General features: G+C 36.2%; 1 protein-coding gene across 4 annotated transcripts in view; it reads left to right on the forward strand.

Annotated features, from left to right (window-relative positions):
- The first annotated feature begins 16,111 nt into the window (after positions 1-16,111).
- Positions 16,112-23,743, forward strand: part of TFPI (tissue factor pathway inhibitor) — a 44,058-nt gene continuing 36,426 nt past the window's right edge. The window contains exon 1 of one of the 4 annotated variants that reach the window (XM_014954747.1): positions 16,112-16,195. The gene's annotated coding sequence lies outside the window, so the exon portion shown is untranslated. Of the gene's footprint in view, positions 16,196-20,047; positions 20,261-21,281; positions 21,392-23,743 lie in introns of those variants that run through there. The other 3 variants (XM_014954749.1, XM_014954745.1, XM_014954748.1) reach the window with 3 other exon arrangements.

A 23,743-nucleotide genomic window follows, 5' to 3' on the forward strand; every position in this document is an offset into this window, starting at 1 on the left:
AAATAATTGCTTGTGTGTTTGTATGTTAGAAGGCAGAAGCCTTGTGCAAATGCACTTTTCAAAATGGACATGTAACATTTGATCTGCATTTTAATCCTTGGCTGGTTTTCTGGAATTGATGGACTTCTCCCCACAGTAAGATGCTATTCAGTCTCTCTCGGTGAGACTGAAATTAAAGAAATTGATTAGTGGTTTTCAATTTCCTTCAACACTATCTTCAGCACATGAACTGGCCACTTCAATACTGAAATATAGAAGTATATGGGGCCAGGCATTAAATCTTGCATTAAAATTCCAGCTTTCATTCTTGACCTTGTAATTTCTTTTGTTATAAATTAGCATTAGTATATAATTTCTAACATAATTTAGGTAAATCAAATGCTGAAATTACTTGAGATGATCAATGATCTGTGGCCAAAAAAAGGCCATTTAAAAAAATTTGGCCCCAATTAGCTGATAGTTTATTGCTTTTCCAAGTATCAAAGTTTTTTTATAAGTAATTCAAGCTTTGCATTTTGCTCTGGAGTTAATTTCAAAGTCCAGTGACACTGTAGGTAAAGCCTGAAGTTAGCAGCATGGGTTGCATTTTAATAAGAAAATTACATTCCAGACACACAAATTGAAACACAGGTTAAAACTCTGCAAGCTGGAACTTTTCTGCTGAACTCTATGAAATAATAATGATAAAAGGGAAGCTACTCAAAAAGTTTATTCCATGGCTGTAAGCTGGAAGAAATTTTCTTTGTTTCTGACATACTTTGTGTTTTCTGAAGAACTACCTTTATTCCAGTTCCAAATATTCCAGGTTTAATTACAGACGCGTTGTTATCTGTAAGTCTTATAAATGCTGTATTTGCACAGACTGTTGTGTGTGTTTGTTTCAGTGACTTCTTGGCAGTTTAATGAAAAATTATTTACTCGATAGTTAGAATTGCCATAGTCAAATGTAAAAATAACTTAAAACTCACCTCAAAGAGAGTCCAGCTACTGTTGTGCAAGTGTTTTCTTATTCCATAGGTTTAAATTTTACTTTTAAACTATAATTAAATGATACTGTTGCTACTCCATTGTCATTGCATCTTATGAAGTGTTGGTGTTACTTGCTGTTAAGCTATAGTTAAACTAGTTAAACATACTGTATTATCTATTCTGAAATTACTTCTATAACAAAGTTTCAATTTCCACTGTTGCCAATTCAAGCATGTGACCTGTTTAAGTGTATTATACATTTTATTAGAAGTGTGGGGAGGATAAACTAATATTAGCAGACTTTCCATCTCTGTAGCTTTAATGTGAGCAAAAGAGAGAAAGGTTTGTTCTAGTCAAGTGCTAGTAGTAGTAGTAGAAAAATAGTAGAAAGATTTGTTCTAGTCAAGTGTTGTACTCGGAAATAAAGGGAATTATCAGAACTATAGAAGGAATTGACCCTTTTAATATAATGAATAAGATTGATGCCAGATGATATGAGGAAACATAACTGGAGAACTTCATGTTTTGTGGTAAGTGATATCTAGGTATAACGACTGTTTCTACAGCATTATGTAACAGGTATTTGTTTCTACAGATACTTTCTATGCTACTGTTATTTTGTTGTCCTTTATTTTTTTTCTTTGGACAAAAATCTCTGCTGTAAATTTCACTATTTGGTCTTGTGTCAGGAAGCCTGGTTTAGAAAGGTGTTGAAGAGACAGTGGAGAAAGGAAGAAACATAAAAATATGTAAGCCATCAAGTTATGCCATTAAAAACTGAAAGAAGAATTAGCAGCCCTTGCTTGCTTGTTGTGGGTTTTGGTGTGTGTGTGTTGTTTTTTTTCTTTCTAACAGATGAATACAAATGTCTGACAGCTAAAATGCTGGCTGAGGACACAGTGGCAATGGGGAGTTAAATAGTCCCTCCAGCACCAAGAATAAAAAGGATAAGATTATTCACCAGCAAGAACTTTTGACACTTTTTGAACTGAAGCCAGAAATCCTCCATTTCCTCAAAGTCTCTAGTGCCTAGTTAAGAACAGATGTTGCTGTGGGTGGAGTAGAAAAGGTCCCGCTGGGAAGCCTGTGCAGGATCAGACGTATGTTACAAACCTTATACTGTAGTCTAAGACTGAAGAGAAGGAATGTTGGAGCCTTGGCCAGGAAGTAGTTTGTTCTGCTCCTGATTTGATGTCTTAGCATTGAGACCTGAAAAATGGTAGTTGAGTTGTAGAACTCATCAAGACTCTTGGCCTTCTAGGAGCCATGGAAATATTTAAGGTACCACACTTTTTATATGTAAGCTTGAACACTCATGGTCAGCAGGATTTGTCAGTATCTTCCCTTTTCTTAGACAATGGCAAGCAATTGTGTTTGTTTATTCATTGTTTGATGATCACTGGGACTCATTATCTGTAATTAAATGCCTAGCAATTAAAACGTACTTCTCTCTGATCATAAAAGTGTGTAAGTTGGTTCTCAGCCAATAAAGCTCCTACAACGCTGATTCGAGGAATTTGCTCTCATCAGTGGTGACAAGAAACAATCAGTGAGACTTTGCTTAATAAATGTTATGTTTATTGAAATGCACAGTATCCTCTACTCAAATTGTGTAAAGGATCCAGCAAAGAGTTAAAGAAAATTACCTTTTAGCTTGGTTGTGTGTCAAGAATGTGGTTCTTCATAACTAGCCAGCAATGTGAACACATTGTTCAAAACATCCTTTGTAAAAATAACCAGTTAGGGAACGTGGGCCTAGTTCTCTGCTTTGCATTGCTGAAATTGAACGTTTATTTGTATAGCTCTGTGGAGTTTGTAGAAATGAACATATTATTCCTATGAAATAGAAAATTTCCTAAAGGTCTGCTGCAGTTTCCCAGGACTGTGTCATTATGAGCCTCCTTTACCCTTAGCTTGGGAGTTGTGGGGCACAAAAGTTACTTAAATCCTTGGGCATCAGACTGCTCTTTCTCATTAAGTGTGCAGAAAGCAGTGCACGTGCTCACCCTCTGCACAGTGACAGAGTTGACTTGCTTTGCTTAAGACTAGCTGCATTTACATCACATTTTGTCTGTGAATAAAACTGCTTATTAATGGCTTCAATTTGCATATTACAAGCTGATTGAAAGCCTGTGGTACAATTATTACTTTAAAATCCTGTTCATGCAAAGCAGGGCTATTCTGTGCTTTCAGTGTCAGATAACGCTGGAGGGTTAACTTAATTCCTCACTGGTTAGACTTTATACTTACCCTGATATCAATGGTAATTTTCTCTTCCAATTTTCTCTCTCTAATTTATTTTGTCTTATAAAACCTTATATTGTATTACCAGCTAGGAAAGCTTTTTCTATAGATTGTTAAATAACTGTATCTTGCTGAAGTTAATCTTAATTAGTTCTGGGTATTCAAAAGTACTGAATTGATACATAGTTTCTAAAACCCCTTGTATTATCCTTGGTAGCATGGAACACTTAAAGAGTTCATTTTGAAAATAAGCAACACGAATAAATCAAAATGGATTCTAATTTAATGATATACTTCATCTGCTGCTTCTGAAGATATACTGCTGCATAACTGCTTTTCTTTTTCAATTACGTTATTTATTTCTTCCTTTTTCTATGATTGTCTGAAAAGGTCTGTCTTTTGTGGAATTTTACTCAGTGTAACTGATTAAGACCTGATTTACCCCCAACCACGGAATTTGGGTGGTTGTAATTCAGACTCAAGAAACCTGAACAAATAAACAAACCAACCCAGTCAAAAATTACAGTGACCAGGCAGGGGGAGGGCGAGGAGTTGTCAATCAGAGAATCTTAGACCTCGATCAACTCTTTTTACTTTTCAAAAGTGAGTTGATCATAATATGAATATAGGCATAAATTGATCTTCTTATTGTAGAAAATAGAGTGAAATCTTTTATATGCTGCTTATCCTAAGAAAATACGTTATGTCAAACAAAGGGCTTTTTTTTTTTTTTTTTTTTTTTTTGCATGCTGCAGCCATGGACAAACACCACCGGTTTGGAACTTGTTTTAAACGTATTGGCAGAAAATCATAGGTTTTTATGAGCAATTTACTAGTGATTTCTCTTTCTATGGCCTCTTTCCTTTGGACGCTCAGCACTAACCCAATTCAAAGGTCCTTTTCCCAGTCAAACCAGAGCACATCAGGTTCCTTTCTGTCTAGTGGGGAGTTACTCAAGTAAATATAATAGTTACTGGGGCATTTTTAATATACTCAATCATAAAAGTCCCTTTCCAAGAGTCTTTTCAGCCTTTCAAAAAAAAAAAAAAAAATTTTTTTTAAAAAAAAGGGTTTTTTTTTTTTTTTTTTTTTGCTTTGCATGCTGCAGCCATGGACAAACACGGCACCTCTCATAAAATAGATTCTTCCTTTCAGGTATTTATTTACTATTCTTGTAGATCTAAAACTATGGGCAGGAACAGTTAGCAAAAGTAATTCTGCTAAGAAGAAAGGTGTTTCTCTTTTTTTTTTATCAGAACAATAAATCCTCTTTGTCAGCCGTGAAATGTACAAGCAAATAGAGTAGCGACCTTTGGATTGATCCTGCAAAACACAAATGGGTTATATCTCCATTAGCTGCAGGATTCATTTAGAATTTTCTTTTTGATGTCTTCGATTTAAATGACCCAAATGCAATCTTACAAGAAGAATTTACCTAAATGTGTACTGCAGACAAAACCTTTTATTCACTGCTGTTAGACTAAAAAATGATCATTTATTCTTTGTGAAGTAGTTTTAGTGATTGAACAGTAAGGTAATGGATTATAGCAGTGAACTAGAAAAATAGATCTAGAACATACTAAGCGGTAGAATTCCTTCTCCTTGAGTTAATTCTGCAACTGGTTCCAGGGTTGGAAAATCTGTAAAACTAATTCAATAATTTTCTCTAAATATTATGTCAGAAATATGGAATCATCTTCATTTCTCTTCTGCTTTTGAATTACTGTAAAGATTTGCTGATAAGTTCTCAAAAATATAGAAGCTAGAGCCTTGTAAGGAGGACCTGTATTTCCAGAATTTTTCATTTTCCTAAATGATTTCTATTCCCTAAACTGAGTTTTCTGGAAGGTGTGTTGTTCTGGATGGACGACTCTTGGTGACAACTGTTCTTAGTACTGGAAAAAAATAGGAAGAACAAGTTTTAAGGAAGCAATATCTCAGCATTCTAACTGAACATGACCTTTAAAAGTTATGACCTCCACTAGCATGGATCACTAAATACTGGCTTTTCACGCATAAACTTGCACATAAAGCTCATGGAAAATGATCCTGCAAAAAGTGCTTTGCAGAATGGAAATTATGTTCATGCAGAAGGCCCCTTTTGGTGGAAGAACTGGCGGATATTCTATATATGGCATTTTTGTTTGTACTTTTAAAAGTTATGAATTATAATTTGGGGTGATTTCATAGTCACGATATCATGCATGTTGCCTATGGCAGATTCCAAAGATAAAATATATGTAGTCAGAAGCATTTGTTAAGATTGGAGACTGCTCTGTGTAGAAAGCATTAACTATGTTGCAAAGAGTTTAATAATAATGTAGAGGTAAGGGAGATTAATTTATATAATTTTCTGTTGACAATGACCAAATGAGTAACCATTTTATTTCCAGAGATACAGAAGTTCCTCTAGAAAGCTTTTTAAAGCAGTCAATGTATTTTTGAGTGCTCCAGAATTCTTAGTAGAGCATATCTTTGAGTTATTTACTAATGAGGTTTAGTGAGATACCAAATCATCAAGTTTTAATTTTAGTTCTGTTTTGGTTATGTTTTCAAAGTCTTGAAGATCATACCAATGGCTTAATTAAAACATAGTTCCTTATCAGGTTATATTTCTTGTGTAATTCCAGAAAAAAATGATTGTGCTGTAAATACTGGCCAGACATTCTGCATACGTTGGACTTTGGGATTAATAAGAACCACCACATCTACAAAGAAGTTGTACCTTGTAGGTTTCTATATGGTCCGGTTTACTGAAACACCCCAGTAATTTGATTAATATGTTTAATTCCAAGATGGTATAGGATAAGCAGATGAAAAAAATTAAAATATTGAGCAAATACTTTGCATGTTAATAATCTGCATAACATACTAACCATGTACTGACACTGCCCAGCCCTTAGGAAATTCACCCCACCCTCTAGTGGCTGATCTGCTTTTCTGAGCAAGGCACTTTAAAATCTGCCAGAGCCAAACATCTCCAGAGATTTGCCAGAAGATGTTGGAGTATCTCTATGACTGGGAGGTGGTAAATATTCAATGTTCCATAAACTCAGCTAATTTTGGGGGAAGAGAGGTCATCTCACAAGTGGCTACTGTAATACTGGAGTACTAGTGTAGTTCTTTCACGTTATGTATACTTTACAAAAATGTACTCAGTGGAGCCATGGCTTAGTACTACACATACAGAATATTTGCTGTGTCACTTAGAGGTGGACAAACTTTTAAAGTAAACCTGAAAAAAAAACACCACAGTTTGGGGGTTGGTAGGCTCTTTTGAATCTTTTGGAAAACCAAAGTACATGTACACAAAATCTGCATATATCAGTCAGTGAGTAAACAAATCACAAAACCTATCTTCATCCAGTAATAAGTTCCACTGTTTAACCTTAGACATGTATATTCTAGTAGAGCAGGGACTTTTTACCTAGTGATAAAGCCACACTGAGCAGACTGCCTGTTTTCAAGTCCATTTTGAAATGAAAGGTCAATTGGTTCTTTCTAGAAACTTTGCAGGCATTTGCATAAAGCATAAAGGTCCATCTGCCAGCTAGGAGGAAGGCTCCAGGCTCTTTTTACAGCCATGCTTATTATTACAAAGCTGGAGTTACTTTCTTTGATTTCAAAGACACAAAGAGTTGGTTGGTATGCAACAATGAAAGAAGAAATACCCTTTTCCCACTTTAACGGTACTAAAAGCTACTATCTAAGTCACAAATGCTCCAGCAAAATCATTAGCAATTGATCAAATTAGATACTGTGAAGTTTCATTCTTTTTACCAAAGAGCAGTAATCAATCACTAAAGAAACTGTTTTCATTGTTTGGTGTTTTAAGCACATGCCCCTTGATATGCCTTATGCCCAGGCAAAGTATTTACTCAGTAGATCACTTAATTATTCAGTGCCCCCTTAATTCCATAAGCATGAAGAACTGGTAGCCCATTATTTACACAGATACTTGGTTTAATATTTTTTTTGCTGTCCATTGTGAGCAAACGATGGATAGTTCAGAATGAAATTTTGATAAGAAAAGTGTATATTCTCTGTAAAAATCAAAGGGCGTTCATTTGATGATGTGAATCAACTCAGTTTAGTGAAAAGCAATTTAGTTTCAGAAAAAATGCTGTTTACTGAGGGGGGACCTAGTTTAGCGTGACTATTTTTATTTCCAAAAATACTTACAAAACCTCCCTAGGGATTAATCTTTAAACAATTGTGTCTTTTGCTTTGGGCAATTGTAACTTCTTTTGGAGGGTTGTTTTTTTTCCCTTCTGCTTTCCAGCTGGCCTGTCCACCTGCTTAGAGTTTATATCCAAAAAGCACAGTTCAAAAACCAGTAAGATTTTTCTCTTTTAAATGGAACAAAGCAATCATAATAATGCCGGTGTTCTTAATTCTTTCTGAAATTTTGACATAATCTAAAAAAAAATAAAAATAAACCACATCCTTATCAATAGCACTAATTGAACTAATGGTCTTTGTGCTAAGAAACAAAATAGTACAGTAAAGATGCCTAGGTTGAAAATGATTAACTAAATGATTATATGTTTTTGTGTATGTGTTAAAAAGTTGTGTTTTTTTTTCTCACAAAAACCTGATTACTCTGAAGAATACTCTGATTTTTTTTCTTGTCAAATTTGACCTCATCTTCCATTCCCTGCACCACACTAACAGAAAAGAAGAAAACCCTTGGATTTTAAAAATGCTTTTGTCTCTATAACACTATTTTACATCTTTGGAACAAGTCCTGAAAAACTTCATTTTCTTTTTCTTGCTTTTCAGTGTATGAATAATTCTAACCCTATTCTGGGTCGGTAACCTGTTCAAGCCTCTTTTATTAACAAAGCATCCACACTTGTAACTACTTTTGTCAGTTCAGCAGTAAGGAAACAAAAATAACAGAAATGTTTGTCATTTGTCACACTTCCGATTAAATGATCACACTTCGCAGAGCTGATATGTGAAATGGTAGAGCAGCACCATTACAAGATTTCTGAACTTACATGCAAATAGAGATCACCTCGTTCCCTTCTGCAGCATACAAAAGGATAGAAGTTATTTCTTTAAAGCATAACTCAACTATTTATGTCAATTTAATCTGCAAAATCAACCTAAAGAGCTTCTGAGAGTGATTCACTCAAAACTTGCAGTTTTTCTCTCCTGACCGCATAGGAAATACACTGCATACTATTATAGCTCAATCCTCACAATACTTCATATGGTACAGACCTGTGACACCTTTCAAAGTACAGAATGATACTGCAATCTCCACAGTGTCCCAGAGGAGAGTGTGTTGAATTCTTCACAGTATTCAATGTCTTGCAACAATGCTCTTCCAAATGTTTACCTGGCATGTGTAGTGTATACAGGAACCCAGAAGCACAGAACTGCTTGTACAGAAGTGGGCATTTAACAAGAATAGATAGTTAGCACAAGTTATTCAGGCTTGAAAGAATTCACATTTTGTCTCTGATAGGCCCTTTTATTTTTGAATGAACATTAACCCAACCATACATATTCAAACATTTATGTGCAAGAGAATCATAATATAAAACACATGTACTAGTGGACTGCTGTATTTCTGCACAGCAGATCAAGGTTGTATCTCAGTTCATAAAGACAGTTGTATTATAACACAGACAATCTCTCATTGCTGGAAGTGATAACCTTTACTTTGCAGCAAAAAATGGTGCCAGTTAGCTTACAATTTCACACTTTATTTCACAACTTATTTTGTTGCTTTTCTCAATTGACTTGCTCAGCTATTCATTATGCTTCCTTAGTTGGCATTCCCTTTGCTGAACTGACCTGCTGAGACAAGTGCCAGTCTTCCAGACTTAGTTGATGTGCCCCATTAAGTTTAATTTTACCAGGAAGAGTCTGGTTGTGGTGCAAATGGTGGCTAAGAAAGATTAACTTGAGATACTCTGCTTTGAAGATCACACAGAGTGGCTGGTCATTTTAGCCCAGTTTGGATTCTGACCCATCTGCACAATGGACAAGTTTTTACTTCGCAACTATTTTTTGTGAAATGAAACGGGAAGAAACAACAGAATTAACAGAGCTGCCTTAAGCAAAGTTGGTATTCAGAATGTGTCTCTCTGAATATATGGCTTTTCTCTTAATTTTCATTCCTAGCTGAAATCTATGCACGTCACTGTATTCCAGAATTTCAGGCAGGGGAGAAGGAGGGAATTATATAATAAAATCTTAGCTTTCCATCAAAAAAATCTGAAATTGGAAATCTTTCAATCAACCTAGTAGTAACGTACTCTCTTTTGCAAATAGCTTCCCAGTTAGCTGCTTATTCTACTTAAATAATTACAGTATTTGTTGTATAAGTGATTTTATTTGTTTATTTTTATATTATTACAAAATATTTGAAGGGAAAAATAATTTGAGCAAATCTTATGTGAACTTGTAGATATGATGAAAAGCTACCATAAACAGGCATCTTGCACCTATATGTCATCTATTTCAGCAATAAAATTTAAAAAAAAGGAATGGGGGAAAAAAGTCTGTTGGGGGGACTATTTAAATATCTTTAATTAAATATGATCCAACAGAGCACTCTGGTGACTGTAAGAAACCTTTGTTCAGCTTACATTTAGTTATCAAGAGGAAACTCTTTCAGTGTTTGAACTATTGCAAGTAGTTTGTATCAGAAGCTTCCTTGAAACACAGGTGTAAGCAATTGCAACTTGTTGGTATGACAATTTTTCTGTGAAATAAATTTATGACTTCCATTAAAATAGTTATCCAGTGCATTAGAGGAAGGCGTGTGTATTATAGTGTCTTGGCTCTGGGCAGGTTTTGTTACCCTGTAGTGTAAGGAAGCAAAAAATATCACCCTTACTATCCCACACACTATAAAGAAATCAAATAAGCTGTCAGGCTTCTGCCAGAATCTAGAGGAGATTTATATGGTGCTGGAAAGAGATTGCAGAGGATCAAAGGAAATATAGAGTAATTCTTAATCTTTTACCAGCAGCACACGAGCTTTATGAAAAATCCTCCTCCTCCACTTGTTTTCTTATTAAAATGGACTAATTCTGGGAAGGTGGAGAGAGACTTCAACCCTTGATCAGGTTTACAATGATGTTTAATGAAAAAGATGCATTATTAAAAAGCTTCACAAAATCAGCATCATAGGGAAATCTCATCTGTAAAAGCATGCCTCTGCTATATTTGATTCAGAGAAGCATCCAAAAGTGTGATGGTGGGGTTTCTTTTTATGTTGTCATTCACAGTGATTATGAAAAATCTGTTTATATGATCAGAACATTGCAGTGGGAGATTCTTGCCATTTAAAAAATTGCCACTCAACAAACTAGGATTTTACAGAAATTAAATTTAGATTTTTCCATAGAAGCCACATAATGTAAATACATTTTTTGTGAGTATTCTGAACAATTGTATTGGATTATGCTGGACTAAGGACATATTCAGTCCCCATGAAGCACCTATAAATGATGTCTTTTCTCATGAGCGAAACAGGATCATTACATTCTTGTCAGTCTTCCAGAGATTGCACTCTCAGTTTCCGATCTGACTTGTCCGCTGGTAGTGCTATAGGTAAATATTTCACATGAGCTCTAATTAATTAAGTTCTATTAAAGAACTATTCTGGATGCAGTTTCAATTGATTTATTCATCCATTTACTGACCAGACCAAGCTGTCTGAACTTGCTAGATGGGATAAGAATACAGCAGTGAGCACAATTTTCTATAGCAACCTGCTCTGTGTTTTTCTCCTTTTAAAAATACTTCCTTATTCCAGTGTTATTACTTATGTGTTTAGAGTTAGGCATGCACTTAAATTATTTTGGCTGGTCAGCATCCCAGATGTTTACTCTTCATTTTGAAAAGATTATGTCCAAACGGAAAACCCTTGTGAAAGGCATTATGTTCCATTTCCTATCTCCTGAGACCAGCAGTCTTGTGAAGGATCTGTTTTGGTTTTTCATTTTGTGTTTGTGCCATGAAACTGTTGCACATAAGATATTTTGAATCTAGCATACTAGTTGAAGTCATCTTGCTACTAAAGAAAGGAACAAATGGTATCACCAGTGGATAGTTTGATGTATAGCAGTCATTTAAAGTAACTCTTGCCTGATGAGTTTGGAGGGGGTCTCCCACATAGAGCAGTCTCACAGGACCTGTGACATGCAACTTGTTAGTATTGCTTCATGAGTTTCAGTATTACAGCATACAAAACACTCTGTTCGGCATAGTGTTCTCTTGACTGATTAGCTTTGAAACAATATGATACTGGACTTTGAACATGCTGTGGTTTTTACAGTTCAAATCCAGTACTCACCCGTTTCTTGAAGTATAGACTGATATTTAGACTTTCTAATTGTGTCTAATCTGCTTGTTATTCATCGCTTATTCTCTATTACTGGAAAAAATAGTAATAATACTGGAAGAATAAGATATATTTTTTTCTCACTGCTATACAGCATGGGCTTTGCTGAAGATGGATTAGTGTTCTGTCATCCAGGAAAGAAACATGAATTGTACCCAGCTTCTTGGAGAGCAGAAACCTGACAAAGAGCAGACAATTGTTCTGTATCTTGTAGGAGTTATGAAGGGTGTGTAAATAATTGTCCTTCATTCTTTCATAAGCATGTGTACTGCAATAACCATCACAGCAACTGGCTGGTTTTAGTTGTCTAATGACTCATCATGAGAACTCTTTAAGAGCTTATTGAGCTTAGAGGTGTTGTCTTAGATACTACATAGCAGCTGAAGGCAGCCAAAGCTTGTGTGACATTTCACACTTTTGCTCTCTCTGTATCTCCTAGAGAAGTCTCATCCTCTCCAAATAAACACATGGCCGGCTGCAAGCCAGTGAGCTGGTGAGGAAGCAGCTAGCCCCAGGGAGTGCAGGTCTTGATCAGAGTAGTTGTTGGTAATGCTTTGTTTTCTTTTTAGCAGCCCAGTAGGGTTGGGAAACAGGTTTCCTCCTTATGTGCTTGGATCGCCTTCCAATGTCTGGTTTAGACATTAGCAGTCAGCAGGTAATAGAACAGAAATGACAACTGGGGCAAGGATGCTGAGAGCCACTCTTGGCAAGAGGATATGGCACAGTGTTGAGGTGGGGTGAACAGAAGGAAGCAGGTCTGACACTGCAGCAGCAGGGGCTGAGGAGTGGATACAGGGTTTGGCATGTCTGCCAGTAAATGCTTCATTCATACTAGCCGCTCAGACTTCCAAAACTGGCAATGGATGGTGGTGTCCTCAGTTGCCATCTCCTTCACTTACTCATTCTCTCAAAATACTTTTCTGAAAGCATATTGTGAAAGTCCTGTTGTTGTTCCTTATGTCATGGTTTGATCTCCTGTACCTTCTTTATTTATTCCCCAGCCATAACATAGAGGAGGATTCAACCTGTGAAAAGCTGGCATATTAAAAATAGAAAGTGGCACTAAAACTGACCTGGGTTCTGTTTGTAGGAGCCTCTATAAGTACTGTCTCCCACTCAAATTCACCGTAGAGAAAATAACTTTCACTTCTATTCATAACTTGTCAAGACAAAGGAAGTACAGATATACTCACAGCTTTCTGAGAAATCAGTAGAAAGACCAATAAATAGGAATTTCTGCCTGTTTTGTGGTTGACTATCTAAGATCAAATTCTGTTTTGTCTTGTTTCATTTAATGAGAGCTGGAAACAGTTAAATAATACTGTGATAGTATATTTCTAATTGATAACTTTGGTGCTGATGTAATAAATTTCAAGGTGTTTTAGAAAATCCCCTGAAAGAAGTAAGACTTTGTAAGCTACTTATGCACATGCTCAGGTTATTCTATTTTTAAAATTAGGAGCATGTAGATTGGCGTTTCTCTTGCTGTTTAGTTTTCCCTCAGGTTTTTTAAAGTAAAGGGTAGGTGTTTTATTTTTGCAATAGTTAAGCCCTTAAATTTAATGCTTATATGAACCTACCAAGAAAATTATTATGGAATGTTTTTTGAAATCTTATGTTGATATTATATGTGCATACATATACATAAATATGTATATAATTCTGGTACTGGTGTGTATATATATGTGTGTAGATATAAATTCTGTAGTACCAGAATTATGTACACTGTGTATATATTAAAATATATTCAGAAATAAAGCTCTTATCAGAGCAGCAGAAACAAAGAAAGGGCACATTTTAAAATTAAAATAGAAACAGAGTTTTAAAATTTAAATGAAAAGCCACTGGTAGTGTAGTCTCCCCTGAAAGCATAAATTGTCCTGAACAATTCTAAATACTGAACCTATAATAAAAGTCACGCTGACTTCAACCTGAGCAGGAATGCAACCCTTTAATAACAATGAAGGAATAAAATACATACGTATTTTATTTATTGCTGCCTGTTTCCACATAAAATAACTGAGCTCTTAGTGCTGCAAGAGCGACACCCAGTGACTAAACCAGTTACTTCTAGACTTGATCTGCATTTGGAATGTACCTTAAAGGACATGGAAGGAAGGGAGGCTTATTTACTAAGATCCATAGTGAAGCCCTGGACTCATTGAGAGGATAAACAGACACTGCATAAGAATGCAAAACACGATAAATAGCTAATCTAAAAAAATTATATAAATGTTCAATTAGCCTATATCTGTTCAAGAATTAGACATTCGCTGAGCCAAGTGAGAAATAAATTATTTAAAACAAGTGCATTGTCCAGTGAGGCAGTTTTTTAAACAAAACTATGTAGCATTTCATGACCTTTTTTATTATTTAACAATAACAACAGAAATAAGTAGGTAATGCTTATATTATATTTTGTCTCAGATATCATCTACCTCAGATCTAAATGTGGCTGTATAATGGAAAGTTCTTTCAATTTTTATCCAACTAATGAAATATAAAGACCAAAAAGGATTAAGAAACCTTCCTTGTGTGGAGAAAGTGACAAAATGCTTACCGTTCTTTTCCATAAGAAGTCCCTTATTCTTTTTTGGTTGAAGTCAGTGCAAGTTTTATAATGAAATTCAAACCTCATAAAGTTTTTGGTTACATGAGGTGCATCTGGTACTGATCTGACCCCCTACTTCCTCAGTTATCCAATAGTTTTGAAATCTCCACGTTATTCAAAACGTTACATGATATGTTCTGTACTCTCTGATTATTGTAATCGTACTGAAGACATAGCTTATCTCTGGGCTTTTCAAAAAGCTAGAAATAGGAACTAATTCTTTAGGATTCCAACTTCAAAGCATGCTCCAAGTTGCCCTCTTTTTTACTGTTAAGAAATGGATGAATGAAGAAATAATTATATGAGTAAGCTCATAAGCAAAAAGACATGCACAGCAAAACTGATTAAAAGAATTGGAATGAAAACAAGAAATGTGAGAATTTATCACATCTGTCCTTTGGCAAGAGGCAACAGTTTGACTAGTGATTCCAGGAAAAGAACAAAATTTTAAGTTTTAGTCACAGTTGCATTACTTCTTCCTGCTTGCTTTAAACAGTTTTCAAATTGAGGACAGAAACAAAGCCTATGTTTTCAGTTTTCTCATTGTACTATCTCAGTATTCTGCCATCTGGCAACAACAGTCACCTTCTCTGTTCATTCTAATTTCAGTCTTTAGAAAACACGTGAGATAGCCATGGTTTTTATGCAAGAACAGGAAGTTACTGGAAAGAAGAACAATAAGGGGGAAAAGAGGCGTGTATTATAGAGGCAGGTTTTCAAGGGCCAGCTGCTGGGTTTTGATCTTCCTTTCACTGGAGAAGATCCTTCACTTTCACTTCATTTCATGTATTTTTAGGTAGATTTTAGATACGAAAGGCTATAAAGACCACAATAAAAATAATGCAACAGATATAAAACAGTAATAGAGCCATTTGCAAAACTCTTATTAAAAGGAACTTATCTTAAGTTCTTCTTTTAGAACCTGGTTGGGGTTTTGAAGTTTTATGTCATCAACATGTACATGACCTCAGCTGGAAAACAGTCATATACTTCAGTGGTCTCAAAAAGATCAGCTAATTTGAAGATAATGTAATGCTTAAGTACAAAACTTATATTAATAGCGCAAATGGGGAACCTGTGATCGGTAGCTGTCTCCTCCTGTAGGTGTTTGCTGTGGTGTGCCATTGTACATGGGAAGCTGCAACTTTCGGTGCTTTCAGGAATACTGCAAGAGCAACAACCTTCCACTGTGTTAGATGATTAGTGTCTGCACTGAGGAAAAGGCCCTTGGGTGCTTTTGCCCTGTATGGTGACAGAGACTACTGCATCTTAGCTGACTTTAAACTCACGGGGGCAAGTCAACTATGCTGGTGGTAGTTTTCCTGTAAACTTGTGATCCAGATCCTTATGAAGATTTGGAAATAACCATACATTTTCATCCAAATCAAGCACCAAGTAGAAGTAATTAAGTTATGATTTAATTTTTTGAAGGCAGGAGACAGGAACCTCTTGTGTTTATGAAAATTTTTACAGAACTAAGCAGTGGAAAAATGAACTGGCATCACTAGGGGGCAACAAAACATCACAAACATCTATGTTGTTAAAGTCCAAGCAATGTCACAACCACACTGAGAGAGGCGTTTGTGTTAAGCCCTGAAGAACAGCTTGTGTAAGCAAATGCTTTTCTGTTTTTCCAACTGTGTTGCATAGTAAATCTTGCTTCAGGGATGATAGAGCTAAAAAAGGAATTTTATATGCACACGCAAAACTTCTCATAGTTTTCTGCTGCTTTATCTCTGTTCTTGTACAGTAAAACAGTAACAAGACTGGACACGAGCATCATTTTCATTTGTGAATACCTTGTATTTAGCACTATGGTTCAGTATAACATTCTGCTAAAGCCCATCCACTTTGTACAAATGAAAATGCACAGTATAGGAGAATTTTAATTTGAAGTTCACTGTCTTTCTCTCCATCCCTTTCAGTATCAGCATGACCACCAACCAAAACAGAGGACAGACATTCCAGAAGACAGCGATGCTGCCCCAGTCCCTCTGAATTAGGTTAGTTATTAGCCATTTTCTTCCTTTTTCCTGATGTCTTGCTGGCACTACCAATGCCCATTGTAAAACCAGTAACAGTTTGCCTCACTGCAGTGGGAACATAGCCATGTTAGTACCATGGCAGAAGATGAAAAAGAAAGGTGTAGTATCTGACCGAATGTCACAGCTGTGAGTCAGGAAAGAGTGAGCCATTTTTCACCTGTGTGTTGTAAGTATTTTAAAAATCCTAAGACTTTTACTATTAGAATTGTTACCCTTGCATACCTTCTGTAGGCCAGTAGTCTGCTGACCAGTGTCACAGATGTCACCTACCTGGACTTATGCAAAGTGTTTGACACTGTCCCACATGATATCCCGGTCTCTAAATTGGAAAGGCATGGATTTGATGGATTTTTTGACAGAAATGCTGTATAAACTGTACTCAAGTCAAATTCCTTTATGGAAGTTCTCAGCAATATGAATGATCTGGAATGCATGTAGTAGCACTGGTCTTGTCTGCGATCATTCAGACCTTCCTGCTGGGTCTTTTCTGCCATTTTCCAGTCTATGATGTTCTCAGGATGTAATCGCTGAGTAAAGCTATTCTGACTATAGAGGAAAAACCATGTAAATAGTCTCTGGACTTCCCTTTGACTGTCAAACCTGAGTAATTTCAGAATAGGCCAGCAGAAAGAGGCTTTTAAGGGGGGCTGGAATATTAGGCTTGCACTGCCCAAGCTGCATTCTAGAGTAATCTGTGAGAAACAAGCAGAATATGGTAGGTAGCCTGTTGATATATGTACTGTAAATTATCTTTTCTCACACTGATTCAATAATGTGTACGGTTCCTATTATGCATAACTGGCCAGAGCTTGACTCTGTGGGTTGACCTCAGAAGTCATGTGAAATGGTGATCTTCCGAATTGTAGTCTTTGTATTGGCAATTGATTAATGTAGTATATGCTGTAAATAAACATGAAGAGAGAACATAATGATAATGTCACATAAAAATTTCCTCAGTAAGTATTCTTGGGTTCTTCAGAAAAGCAACAAAGCTTAGGTGATCTCTTGAGCAGAAGCTAGGTTGATGAATTTTGTGATTTACAAGTTTTACTTTTTGAGAGGTTTCAAGCCTCCCATAGGACCTTAGAAAAATGATTTTTACTGACTAGTTTTAGAGCTAAGAAATTCCATCTTGCTCATCTTGAAAGCCCCTTCTAAAAAAGAAAGAAAAATGTTTTTTAGAATTGTAGGGACTTTTTCCACTGTGGATCTTCAACTATTGACAACTGTCTTAAGCTATCAGCAGGATTCAGGGCAATCCAGAGGTTAGTGTGATTGTTTAGGCCAGGTCATAGATGAATGGAATCCTTTGATGTCACTAGAGGTTCAAAACAGTTTTGTTTCTATCTCCAAAGTCTGATTCCAGTTTCAACTGGAATAGTTACAATGCAAATGAGTCCAGAGACCCTCCTCATAACTAATTTAGGAGGACTGCACATGGGAACTGGAGAGACATTAACAGACTAGAAAGCAAAAATATTCTTCTTAAAATGAAATACTGTTTCCTTTGAATTTTTCTTTTGGATATGTGGTTTTTATGCACATGGTGGTATGTCCATGAAGATGGAGGTCTCATCCTGCTTTATTTATTTACCAAAGATTTCATAATCTAACTTTTAATCAAAATAAGGGGTTTCATTCTCTTATATGTTCACTAAAGTGTACGTTTCTTTATATGTGATTCTCAATTTATTTGACTATAAGAAGATAAATATGTTTTAAAACTGTAGCATTTTCTTGGTTTTCACCTCTGTGTGGACTGTTTCTTTCAGAGTTACTTTATTAATTTGTACACTAAATCTGAGTTACTTGAGTGAGATTTTGTAGGAAAAGAAGGAATTATGCTACAGTTTATGACATAAACTTTGAAAATTCTTTTTTTTTTTTTTTGCATATTGATCTAATAAATAAATAAATTTATCATTAAAACCAAAAAAAGCCCACTTGAAGCTTTGACCAGGTTGAGTCCGTAGGTTAGGAATATATTTGCATGGACAGGTAAATTCAAACCATTCAGCATCTGATATGACTAAAAATAAACCAAGTCCTCCACAATACCCTGTAGAGCTGAGCAAGTTTGAAACTATCTCTGTCCATCCGCATGGACCTGTTGGAGCGAATCCACAGGAGGACCACGAAGATGATGAGAGGGCTGGAACACCTCTTCTGTGTTCAGCCTGGAAAAGAGAAAGCTCCAGGGAGACCTCAGAGCAGCCTTCCAGTACCTAAAGGGGGCCTGCAGGAGAGATGGGAAGGAACTCTATCAGGGAGTGGAGCGATAGGAGGTGTAATGGTTTTAAACTGAGAGAGGGGAGATTTAGATTAGACATCAGGAAGAATTTTTTTACTGTGAGGGTAGCAGTTGCCCAGAGAAGTTGTAGATGCCCCATCCCTGCAAGTGTTCAAGGCCAGGCTGGATGGGGCTTTGAGCAACCTGGTCTAGCGGGAGGTGTCCCTGCCCATGGCAGGGGGTTTGGAACTCGATGATCTTTAAGGTCCCTTCCAACCTGAACCATTCTATGATTCTAAGAAAACCAAAATGAAGAAGTATGTCATTTTTTGGAAATCTGTTTGGTTTTGTTTCTGTTGTAAATGTACAGACTGAGATTCTTTAAATTGTGGTGTCATTTTACTACATCTGTTTTGGGCTGTCTTATTTGTGACCCTTGGGGAGATTCAGGGATAGCACTGCTAGAAACTAATTCTTAACACATAAGCACCCAACACATGTTTTTTCAGAGGTCACACAAATGACAGAGTGACCATTTCCATTTAGCCAACTTGTGAGCTGGGTTGCTCCTTAACTTTATCTGAGCTAGGAGTTGGTAATTAGTAACTGTATGGTAGAATCCCACCCCCAGTATTTAAAGTGCCCCTTTACTTGTGTGTGCTTCTAGTCCATTTCAGGACGGTTAATCCATTTGATTTTTGACCCAGTTAATGGTCAGTAGACTCAGCTGACTACTGACTTTGCCCTGAAAAGTGTTGCAGACATTTTGACAGTCAGGAACAACAGACAAGGATCTCTAAGAAGCTGCCAGGAGCACTTCTGTTTGTGTTAGAGACAGTTAACATGTTAACTGACTATGAAAAACTTCCAATCTGTTTGAGGACAATGATGAACAGATGAATATCAATCTTCAATGAAAGTGATTTAACTCATCTGTTTGTCTTTTCCCTGAAATAATTGCAATTATTTGCAACTGTGCAAGTTACTGTTCTTCAGCTGTTACTTCTGTCAGTTGCTGTTTAGTTCATTATCTATGAATTAATTATCTAATTCTCGTCCTGTCTGTCCAGGACTAGGATTCTGGTTGTTTGCCTCTACATCCACAAGTTACAAGGTCTCAGTGTCACAACCAGAGTCCCTGTCCCTGTTTTCATGTTTTCAGCCAATTACTCTTAATGATGCTTAATTTTAGCTTTACTGCATACAAACGTGATTTGTAAATAGATAGTGTGTGCTAGCTGAAGGCGGAACAGCCTTTGTAGTACAGCTCCAGATAGATACTGTGATGAATGCAGCCCGGATCTAGAGTGAAGAGCATGGCTTTGTTTAAAAACAAATAAACAAAACCCAACAGTTAACTACGACATATCTTTGTTAAATAGGCAGTAAATATGGCAACCTCATGAGCCATATCAAAGCCTGCAAGGTACAATGAATAAAATATCCTACAGACCGTCTCTCATTCTTTAAAAGTGCATTTCACTTCAGCTAGTGTTGTTTAGAACACAGTTGCTCTAAACTGCAGGCAGATCTGAAAACTTTAAACAGGAAGCGTCCCTGCTGCTGCGGATCCCTGACTTCTACCCAGAGTGAACCCATGTGCTCTACAAAAAGCAAGAACAACGAGTAGCTGATTAATCCACAGGCAGGACCCTGCTCAGGGAAGATCAGGTTGCAATCCTGCCTTTGTAGCTTTACACCACACCCCTTCAACGTGAATTAGTAGGGGAGGATCATACTCAGCAGTGCTTTAGGAATTCTTTCTTTCTTCAAGAGCTGTTGCTAGGAGTTTGGTGAGTACTTTGTAACAGACTTTCAGTTTTACGTGAGAGATTTGTCTTCTTTAGCTGGCAGAAAGGAGTATCTACTGTTATTTTTTCTTTAGAATGTGGTAGATGCAGTAATCAGATGTTTAGATTCAAATTCAGTGATCAGAGCTGTGAAAAGGGACTCTTTTATCTCTTTAAATTTGAAACAATGAATATACTTTTCTGATTACTAATACAACTCATCTTTGGTTGTCAGAATGTCAGACTAAGGTATTTAGAGCTCCAAGACAGTTATCTGAAAGAAAGCCATTGTGAAGGTGATTATGTTAATTTTGATTAATAGCTAGAGTTTGGAAAAAAGCTCTTTTTTTTTTTTTTTTTAAACAATTTCTCCACTATGGTAGCTCCAAGGGAGGCTTGATTCAGGCAGAATTGTCTGCCAGACTACTTCAAATCCTTCTAAGGCTTGTAACATTTGAAGCAATTAATATTTTGAGAAGTACAAAAACAATTTAGGGGAAACAAATTAAATTGATGCTACTATAAGCCAATTTCACTCTCAAGAAACTAAAAACACTTCAACAATGAGGCTTACAATGGTGGCAATGTAACAAACACTGCCACCACCACCCCCCCCCCTTCAAAAACCCAAAATATTACTAGTGATTTTTGTAATATTTTACTTGGAAGTATTGACATAAACTTAATTTTCAGTAACTAGTGAAAAAACATAACTCTAACCTGTATTTAAAAAAAAAAAAGGAAGCTAAAGTTTAAATAAGTGTGTTTTAGAAAATTGAAATCCAATTTAAATGAAGCAAAGGGATGTAACAATGGGAAACGTGGAGTTGGGAGAACAGTAACAATTTGGATGGGGGGAGTATGTGAAAGGTCAATGTGCGTCAGTACTCTAGAAATTAGTCATCAAAGTACTTCATGGAAAACATGTAAAGATATAAGCCTTCCTTCCTGAATGTGTTATGGGCAGACGCAGAGACAGGAAGTCCAGCTGTCAGTATAGATATGAACAGCAAAGGCTTGCTTCAGGAATTGCTAGGCACCTCCTCGGGAAAAATTGTCTGCCTTTTCCCTTTGTAATCTTCTGCTCATTCTTTAATTCTACTAGGAGAGAGTAATGCACACAAAGAAAAGGAGGTAAATATCAATTGATTAAAACACATTCTGCTCTGGCCTTTTCTCCTGTCAAATATGTCCCACATAAAAATGTTCATGAAAAGGTAGTCATGTGGGCAATTGCTTGATAAATCCATTTCTTTGAAATTTTTATAACTTCTATGCTGGAAAGTCTCCAAGTGAGACTTTAAATTGACCTTCGGTAATCTTTATGTTTATCCTTACATTGCTCATTGCGTAGTTTGCAATCTGGCGATTTAATGCATTTCAGCTGTTCAGTGTAGTTATATGACCTTTAAAGTGCATTCAGCCTTTTAGTGCAGCATTCGGATTACTAATGAAAACTCTATTGTAACTCATCTAACTAATCTTCTAAATGCAGAATAACTGTAAGTTAAAGTTTATGGTCTTCTTGACTCAGGACAGATTATTGGCATTGAATTGATCTATCTCTAATCTCATCAGAGAGTTAATTTTGAAAATCTAATGGTAAAAACTTAAAAAATTGTTGGTAACTATTTTAAGGTTTAGTGTCAGATCTAAAGTGCAATGAGGGAGAGCGTACAAAAAGTTCCTGTCAAAGAGGAAGTTTTAAGATTGGGGGAAAAGTAGTCCAAGATAATAGTGTCCTAGGAAACAAAGCAAAGGTGTAAAAGAACAAGCTTCCTTACAAGCTTTTAGAGAACATGTCCAGAACCTATAGCGAGTTTGAAATCTCGCCTCTAACTAGACCAGACACTCAGTTAGAGAAGGAGAGTTACTGGATTCCAGATCTATCTTCAAGAACTATTTATATATTTCTCCAATAAACCTTCCAAGTTAAGTGCATAAACAGGAGCAGATACATTTAGATTGTCTGCTCTCCAGTACAGGGCTACTAATAGCCTTTATGCTATTCTTTTGCCTCTGTACGTATTGAGTTACTATTAGTGCAGAGAGCACAGATTGGTTTAACAGATCTATCAATGAGATTAGGATCTCCTGGAAACATGAATATTAATTATCATCTGAAAAAAATGAGACATTGACAGTCTTTCACATTCTGCAAAGCTGTTTTAGCACCTATGTTTACTTTAAACAGGTGATTCTGGGAATAAATCTCTTCTACATTTTAAAATAAAGTTGTATCTGCTTGAAGTGCGTTGTAACTACCACGATTTTGTTGGTGTGTGTTCAGTATGTTCTGTGAATGTCTGCCAGAGGGAATCAGAGCATGTGCACGGGAACAAGAAAACAAATTTTAAAATACAAAAATTGAACATCAGTAGAGTCTAGGACCCTCAAGAATTAAGTAACTCTTGTATCTCACGATTTTGGAGCAAAATGTTTAAAACGTAATTCCAGTATTTTCTATTGCTCTTTGTTTAGGCTACATTCTGAACAGTGATATTTTTTTTCTAAGAATTAGGAGAAGCTGACAGTTTCTAAAGAAACCAAATCTGGGAAGATGCTTTGGTAGGGAATGAAGATGGGGTCTTCATATCTAAAGCTCTTCTTCACACTGAAAGCAAAGAGAACTGTCTTAAAAAACAGGGACAAATTACCTACTTCTATGTGTTTCTTTTATGAAACTTGTTTTACTTTACAATAGGGAAGAAGTTCCCCTGGGGACAGAATGAAGCAAAACCATATGGAGAGATGTATAATTCTTTTCCTCCCATAGTTATTTCACAGCAAAATAGACTTATTTTTAGTCCTCTTAATTTTGTCTCATAACCTCATTCTTCAGTTTCCTTAATTATTTCCTGTTGATACAGCTGTTCATTTTCCATCTTCAGTATTGTTGTCGTTTTCTCTGATGTGTGCCATTCATAAGTGAGTATACCTCTGAAGTTAACTGGTTAACTTGTTTTACTGTTTAGTAAAAAAATAAACAATGCATTTGATTGGGATGTGATCTGGACCCAAGAAAGTTCAACCTTTTTCTAGAAAATAGAGCATTCCAAAAAAACTGATTTTAAACCAATTATATTGATGGTTGCAATTGCAGCCAGTGAATTAAAAACGCAAGTATTATATGAAGGAAATATTTAGCTGGTGCAGTTTTTATGAACTTCACAGAAAGGCCTGCAGAAGTATATTAGCATTTTCTGTAAACATTTTCTATTTTGGCTGAGAGGCAATCCTTTTCCTTGATGTTCTTACAATCTCTAACATAATGAGGTTCTGGGCAATGATTTATGTTTTCATCAGTCAGAGAAAAGAAAGATGAGGCTGAAGTTTCCTGTTCCCCAAGACTCATCTGATGAATGCTCTAGGTTCAGAATAAGCAATACTACCTGTACTGTACTATGGGGGGAGACGAAGGGAATATGACCCTTTCTTTTCTGTGGCAGTGGTTTTGTATATTGGTTTTAAGTATTTGCAGGATGA

The sequence above is a fragment of the Calidris pugnax genome, unplaced genomic scaffold (assembly GCF_001431845.1).
Source record: "Calidris pugnax isolate Ruff unplaced genomic scaffold, ASM143184v1 scaffold103, whole genome shotgun sequence".
NCBI lineage: Eukaryota > Metazoa > Chordata > Aves > Charadriiformes > Scolopacidae > Calidris > Calidris pugnax.